Genomic DNA, 8,093 nt, shown 5'->3' with positions numbered 1-8,093 from the left:
GGAAGCCGCGCCGCTCTCCGGCAGGCAGCGCTGCGGGCAGGGGGCGGGGAGCTCCCCGCGCGCGCGCCGGCCAATCGCGCGGCCCTCCCTGCTCGGGCGCGGGCGCCGGCGCCGCGCGTCAATCCCGGGCCGAGCCCGCCGCCGCCGCCAATCGCCCGCGCGCAGCGACTGAGGGAGGCGGGACTAGCGTCCGCTCCGCGCCTGTCACAAAAAAGGCGGGGGAAGAGCGAGCGCGAGCGGCTGGTTTGCCGAGGGGAGGGGCGGGGACGCCGGCCGTGGCGGCGCGGCGCTGGACGGACCCGCCAGGCTGAGTGGCAGCTGGACGGCGCGCGCGCAGCTCGTCGGTGCCGCTTCGGCTGCGGCCCCGCGCCCGCTTACCTGGGAGGAGGTCATGTTGGACTGAATGGTCCTTACTTCTGAGTAGGCATGGGTGGGATCGCTAGCCAACGTTATGTGTTTTCCGTTCACACGGAGGAAGTTATAGGCAGCTCTCGTGAGAAAAATTCCAAATACTGTTAATGGCATGACCCATGTTCGGGTAATACCATTAACGGGCTAACTCAAAGGTCACCAGCAATGGGGGAGCGTCCGCGATCTCGAAAGTGATCCGAAGGTACTGAGAGAACTCGAAAGCCTGGATGTTTGGGGTGACGTTTGACTTGGTTTAATGACGGTATCGCCCTAATACAGATGTGGGGATGTTTTCCGGTGTTAGGTTCAGAGTGCAATCCTTTACCTGTCTGTTCTTGTTCAGTCGTGTCCGACTCTTCGTGACCCCGTGGACCACAGCACGCCAGGCCTTCCTGTCCTGCGCTCTCTCCCAGAGCGTGCTCAAGTCCATATTCATTGCATCCGTGATGCTATCTAGCCATCCCATCCTCTGCCGTCCCCTTCTCCTTTTGCCTTCAGTCTTTCCCAGCATCAGGGTCTTTTCCAGGGAGTTTTCTCTTCGCACTAGGTGGCCGGAATATTTGAGCTTCAGCTTCAGGATCTGTCCTTCCAGTGAGCAGTCTATGCAGAAGTAAATCCCCTTGAGCTCAGTGGAGCTTTCTCCCAGTTAAGTAGGTACAGGATTGTAGTCTGTTAAAAGCGAAAAGAAAGCAGTTCCCTAAAAGAAAAGAAGGTGGTTCCCTAAGCATGTAATCTTAGTTTGCCTTTCTTCTTTGTCCAAAGGAAGTCCATGCAATGTCCGTGCAAAACACCTTGTTTTCCTAGCTTAACTAGTTAGTTCAAGTAAAAGGTACACCATGTGCTTTTCATCTGCCTGTGGCATCGACAGGGCTTCTACAGCCTTGATTTTAAAAAAGAAAAGAAACTAGAGTCCGTATCAGCAATATGGGGGGAAGGGTCACAAATCCAGGCCCCTGAGGTGTGATGGTTAACGCACCTGGGCTTGCTAGTAGTTGATGTTGAGAGGAAACGAAAGGGGGTTATTCTGCCTCACCTACCCCCAAAGTGGCCCTCTCATGGAACTAGTCGCTGACCAGGGTGTCCGACAGCCTCCAATGATTATGTCTATAGAGCATGGCAGCATGGGTTATATGCACTACAGTATTAAGAAAGGAGTTCTGCCAACCTAGCAGTTCGAAAGCAAGAAATTGCAAGTAGATAAATAGGTACCGCTTCGGCGGGAAAGGTAACATCGTTCCGTGTACCTCGGTGTTCAGTCATGCCGGCCACATGACCACGGAAGCGTCTTTGGACAGCGCTGGCTCTTCGGCTTAGAAACGGGGATGAGCACCGCACCCTAGAGTCAGACACGACTGGTTGGGGACACCTTTACCTTTTTATTAAGAAAGGAGAGACATCAGCCCAAATTACTCACAGCACAATCCTATGCATGTCTAGACAGAAAAAAGTCCTACCACTCCCAGCTTTCCCTGGCCAGTTGGGACTTTTTTCTGTCTAAACATGCATAAGATTGCACCTTCAGTCTTGAGAACCTGACACAGTAGACTTGTTTAACTTCTGATGGGGAGGTGAATCCTAAACAACAGTGCAAGTCTATACAGGTCTACTCAAAAGTAAGTCCCACTGAGTTCCATGGGGCTTATTCCCAGGTATGTGGGTATAGGATTGCAGCCAGAGACATTCAGCTGTAGCAACAGAAGTTGCTGTTGCCACACTGGAATTTGCTTTTTAAAGGGTGTATATTACCTGCTGGTGCAAGACTGATGTGAGATGTAGCAGGAAGAGGTTGGACCTGGACCTTAGGTTCACTGAACAGCCCTGCACAAGCCACTGTCTTCCAGCTTTCTTTACTGAATCTGTCATAGGGCAACTATGAGTTAGCCAGGTTTATTATTGTAAGTGTTAATGGCGTAAGGAAATGTTCTGCTCTAAGTCTTTAAAATGTAAATCTAAACACTTCATAATATATTGCCATAGAATGCCTCCAGCAATATTCCTCTAAGTCTAGGGAAATCACCTGGATATTTCCATTTCATTTTGAACTCCCTTCCTGCTGGAGTTATTTCAATTTATATCCTACCATATATTTTAAAAAGCCTCAGGAAGGCTAACAATTAGACTGCAATCCTATATTGACTTACCTGGGAGTAAACCCTATTGAAGTCAATGGGACTTACTTCAGAGTAGGCAGGTATATGATTGTGTGGTTAAAAAACAGACTCCAATCAAAACAACACACGAACATCAATGAAATTGATTTAAACTATGTAAATAGTAATTACCAGTCCATTACAGCAGTGGCTTCCAATAAAGTATTGCAACTCTGGAATATATTTAACGTTCACTGGAACGATCTGGTCTTAACTAAACTGTTACATATCAGAACTGCATGGGTCTGCCAAACCTCTCTAGGGAGGGTGTTCAATAACAAGTGTGCCACCACTGATATTGTCCTGCCCCTTATTCCCAGGGATCAGCAGTGTTCAAGATTGCTGAGGTGCTCCAAACTCTGTCCCATTTTTGACTGCAATCTGTTTTTCTCTTTGTTCAAACAGGAAAAGTGCACATTTTGACACACATTTTTTTGAAAGCATGCACCCAAATGCACACTTCTCCCCATAGACTAAAGCCTGAAAAAGTGTATTTTTAAATGCCCGTTTCTCAAATGAGAACAAGTTCAGGAACGTGTGAGCTTTTCCCAGAAAAATAAGCTCATGTCCATGTTTGCATTCAGAGGTGTGAACAGGGCAAATTCAAGTAAAAAATGCTTCAAAATGAAATTTTCGTACATCCTGCTTGTGCCAGCCCAAGCTAACATCAGACAGTACTGGCCCTCAGAGCAGGGCCTCGTCTGTGGCTTAATGCCTAGAGAGGTTCATACAGGAGGAGCATAGTGGTAAAGCACAGGCAGACAGGCCCAGGCCCACCCTTCCAGTCTCCAGTTAAAAGGCTCTCAAGTTGTAGAACATCTACCTCAGACCTTAGAGCAGGGGTGGGCAACCTGTAGCCCTCCAGGTGTTTTGGCCTACAACTCCCATCAGCCCTAGCCAGCATAGCCAATGGGGAGAGCTGATGGGAATTGTAAGCCAAAACACCTAGAGGGCTACATGTCACCCATCCCTGCTTTTGAATGCTGCTGCCAGTCAGAATAGATTACTGAGCTAGACAGAGTAGTGGTTTGACTCGTACAAGGAAGTTGCTTATGTTATTATGGGAAGAGGCAGTTTCTGAGACGGCATGGTGCAAGCTGTTTAGGGCCTTAAATGGCAAAAACAGCACTTTGAATTGTGGTTGGAAATCAATTGGGATCCAATCTAGCTCTTTCAGCACAGGGGTTATGCATTCACTGTAACTGATTCCCACCAGCAGGCAGGACACCGCTTTCTGAACCAATTGAACTTTCTAGGTAGTCTTCAAAGGCAGCCCAGCATAGAGTGTTACACAGTAGTTCAACCTGGAAGTTACCAAGGCATATCTAGTAGTGACCAGATCACAGCCCGATAGTTGTTGTTGTTGTTGTTGTTCAGTTGTTCAGTCGTGTCCGACTCTTCGTGACCCCATGGACCATAGCACGCCAGGCCTTCCTGTCCTGCGCTCTCTCCCGGAGCGTGCTCAAGTTCATATTCATTGCATCCGTGATGCTATCTAGCCATCTCATCCTCTGCCGTCCCCTTCTCCTTTGGCCTTCAGTCTTTCCCAGCATCAGGGTCTTTTCCAGGGAGTTTTCTCTTCGCATTAGGTGGCCAAAATATTGGAGCTTCAGCTTCATTATCTGTCCTTCCAATGAGCACTCAGGGTTGATTTCCTTTAGGATGGACTGATTTGACCTCCTTGCAGTCCAGGGGACTCGTAAGAGTCTTCTCCAGCACCACAGTTCGAAAGCATCAATTCTTCGGCGCTCAGCCTTCCTTATAGTCCAGCTCTCACAGCCATACATTACTACTGGGAAAACCATAGCTTTGATTAGACGGACCTTTGTCGGCAAGGTGATGTCTCTGCTTCTTACTATGCTGTCTAGGTTTGCCATAGCTTTCCTCCCAAGGAGCAAGCGTCTTTTAATTTCATGGCTACAGTCACCGTCTGCGGTGATCTTGGAGCCCAAGAAAGTAAAATCTGTCACTGCTTCCATTTCTTCCCCTTCTATATGCCAGGAAGTGATGGGGCCAGATGCCATGATCTTCGTTTTTTTAATGTTGAGTTTCAAACCAGCTTTTAAACTCTCCTCTTTCACCCTCAACAAGAGGCTCTTTAGATCCTCTTCACTTTCTGCCATTAGGGTGGTATCGTCTGCATATCGGAGGTTATTGATAATTCTCCCAGCAATCTTAATTCCGACCTGTGATTCATCCAACCCGGCATTTCTCATGATGTACTCTGCATATAAGTTAAATAAGCAGGGTGACAATATGCAGCCTTGTCGTACTCCTTTCCCAATTTTGAACCAATCGGTTGTTCCATGTCTGGTTCTTACTGTTGCTTCTTGACCCTCGTACAGGTTTCTCAGGAGACAGGTAAGGTGGTCTGGTACTCCCATCACTTTAAGAATTTGCCATAGTTTGTTGTGATCCACACAATCAAAGGCTTTAGCGTAGTCAATGAAGCAGAAATAGACGTTTTTCTGGAACTATTTTGCTTTCTCCATGATGCAGCGTATGTTGGCGATTTGATCTCTAGTTCCTCTGCCTCTTCTAAACCCAGCTTGTACTTCGGGTAGTTCTCGGTTCGCATACTGCTGAAGCCTAGCTTGTAGGATTTTGAGCATCACCTTGCTGGCATGTGAAATGAGCGCAATTGTGCAGTAGTTTGAACACTCTTTGGCGTTGCCCTTCTTTGGAATTGGAATGTAAACTGACCTTTTCCAGTCTTGTGGCCACTGTTGAGTGTTCCAGATTTGTTGGCATATTGAATGCAGCACTTTAACAGCATCATCTTTTAGGATTTTAAATAGCTCGGCTGGAATACTGTCATCTCCGCTAGCTTTGTTGTTACTAATGCTTCCTAAGGCCCACTTGACTTCACTCTCTAGGATGTCCGGCTCAAGTTCAGTGACCGCACTCTCATGGCTATCAGGGACATTCAGATCTTTCCTGTATAGTTCTTCTGTGTATTCTTGCCACCTCTTCTTAATCTCATCTGCTTCTGTTAGGTCCCTGCCTTCCTTGTCCTTTATCATGCCCGTCTTTGCACAAAATGTTCCCTTGAGATCTCCAATTTTCTTGAAGGATCTCTAGTCTTTCCCATTCTGTTGTTTTCCTCGATTTCTTTGCATTGTTCATTTAAGAAGGCCTTCTTGTGTCTCCTTGCTATTCTCTGGAACTCTGCATTCAGTTGGGTATATCTTCCCCTTTCTCCCTTGCTTTTCGCTTCCCTTCTTTCGTGAGCTACTTGTAAAGCCTCATCAGACAGCCACTTTGCTTTCTTGCATTTCTTTTTCTTTGGGATGGATTTCGTTGCTGCCTCCTGAACAATGTTACAGACCTCCGTCCATAGTTCCTCAGGCACTCTGTCTATCAGGTCTAATCCCTGAAATCTATTCCTCACCTCCACTGTATATTCATCAGGGATATGATTTAGGTCATACCTGAACGGTTTAGTTGTTTTCCCGACGTTCTTCAATTTAAGCCGAAATTTTGCAAGAAGCAGCTCATGATCTGAGCCACAGTCAGCTCCAGGTCTTGTTTTTACTGACTGTATGGAGCTTCTCCATCTTTGGCTGCAAAGGACATAATCAATCTGATTTCGATATTGACCATCTGGTGACGTCCATGTGTAGAGTCGCCTCTTGTGCTGTTGGAAAAGAGTTTTTGCTATTATCAGCATGTTCTCTTGGCAAAACTCTATTAGCTTTTGTCCTGCTTCATTTTGTACACCAAGGCCATGCCTGCCTGTTATCCCGGTGATTTCTTGACTTCCTACTTTAGCATTCCAATCCCCTATGATGAAGAGGACATCTTTTTTTGGTGTTAGTTCTAGAAGGTGTTGTAGGTCTTCATAGAACCCATCAACCTCAGCTTCTTCGGCCTCAGTGGTTGGGGCATAGACTTGAATTACTGTGATGTTGAATGGTTTGCCTTGGATTCGTACTGAGATCATTCTATCATTTTTAAGATTGTACCCCAGTACTGCTTTTCCCACCCTTTTGTTGACTATGAGTGCTACTCCATTTCTTCTAAGGGATTCTTGCCCACAATAGTAGATATGATGGTCACCTGAATTAAATTCGCCCATGCCTGTCCATTTTAGTTCGCTGATTCCCAAAATGTCGATGTTCAATCTTGCCATCTCATGTTTGACCACCTCCAGCTTACCTTGATTCATTGATCTGACATTCCAGGTTCCTAAACAATATTGTTCTTTACAGCATCGGATTTTCTTTTCACCACCAGACACATCCACAGCTGAGTATCCTTTCGGCTTTGGCCCAGCCGCTTCACTCTTTCTGGCGCTACTTGGAAATACCCTCTGCTCTTCCCCAGTAGCATATTGGACACCTTCCGACCTGAGGGGCTCATCTTCCGGCGTCATATCTTTTAGCCTTGTGATACGTTCCATGGGGTTTTCTTGTCAAGAATACTGGAGTGGGTTGCCATTTCCTTCTCCAGTGGACCACATTTTGTCAGAACTCTCTGCCATGACCTGTCTGTCTTGGGTGGCCCTGCACGGCATAGCTTATGGCTTCACTGAGTTACGCAAGCCCCTTCGCCACAACAAGGCAGTGATCCATGAAGGGGACAGCCCGATAACCACCACCTATATTACTAGGCGTGCTATGGTCCATGGGATCACGAAGAGTCGGACATGACTTAACGACTGAACAACAACAAATATTACTAGGAGACTATAATCTTCAACACAAATATTGGGGGGTAAATCCCATGGAACTCAGTGGGACCTGTTTCTCAGTAAATGTGCTTAAGATCACCCTGCACCATAGGCCATTTAAGGTATGACTACAACTCATTTTCTACACGAAGACAGACACACACACACACACACACACACATACAATCTCAGAATCAAGAGGCTGTGATTCTTACTCCTCACACATCTGATGCTGCTGAAGGTAAGCAAGTCTGGGAGATGATATGTGGACCTTGAGTTCCATGACAGTAAAAAGCTGAGATATACATATAATAATAAATAAAATAATATTGAACTAGGAGACATACCATCAAAAATAAACTTCAGTGTAGCTTCCTTCAGAGCCATCATCCCTTGCATGGAGGAGGTAAGCTGTTTCTTATTTGTATATGCTAATAATCAAAAGACATAAGAAGAGCCATGCTAGATCAGACTAAATATCTATCTAATCCAAGTATTCTGTTCCCACAGTGGCAAACCAGATGCCTCTGGGAAACTCACAAACAGGATGTGAATGCAATAGTACCCTCCTGCTTGTGTTCCCCAGAGGCATACTGCTTCTGATACTTGAGGTAATACTCAGCCTTCATGACTGGTAGCCATTGATAGCCCATTGTCTAGCACTAAGGCATAGCATTTTATTTTTAAAAAAATCACACTGGGTGGCCAAAGTAAGAAATCAGGCTACTGTAAAACTAAACAGGTCTTCCAGGCAGCAGGATGAGGCACTTCAATGAAGTTCTTCATTCTCTTGTACAATTATAGTAATTCCTGTAAGAAAAATCCTGCTATGGCAAGCCAGAGGCACACACCCTTTTCAA

This window comes from Heloderma suspectum, chromosome 3 (genome assembly GCF_057233095.1).
Source record: "Heloderma suspectum isolate Gila_16-S chromosome 3, 16-S_ref, whole genome shotgun sequence".
NCBI lineage: Eukaryota > Metazoa > Chordata > Lepidosauria > Squamata > Helodermatidae > Heloderma > Heloderma suspectum.
Note: the sequence above shows the minus strand (reverse complement) of the source record.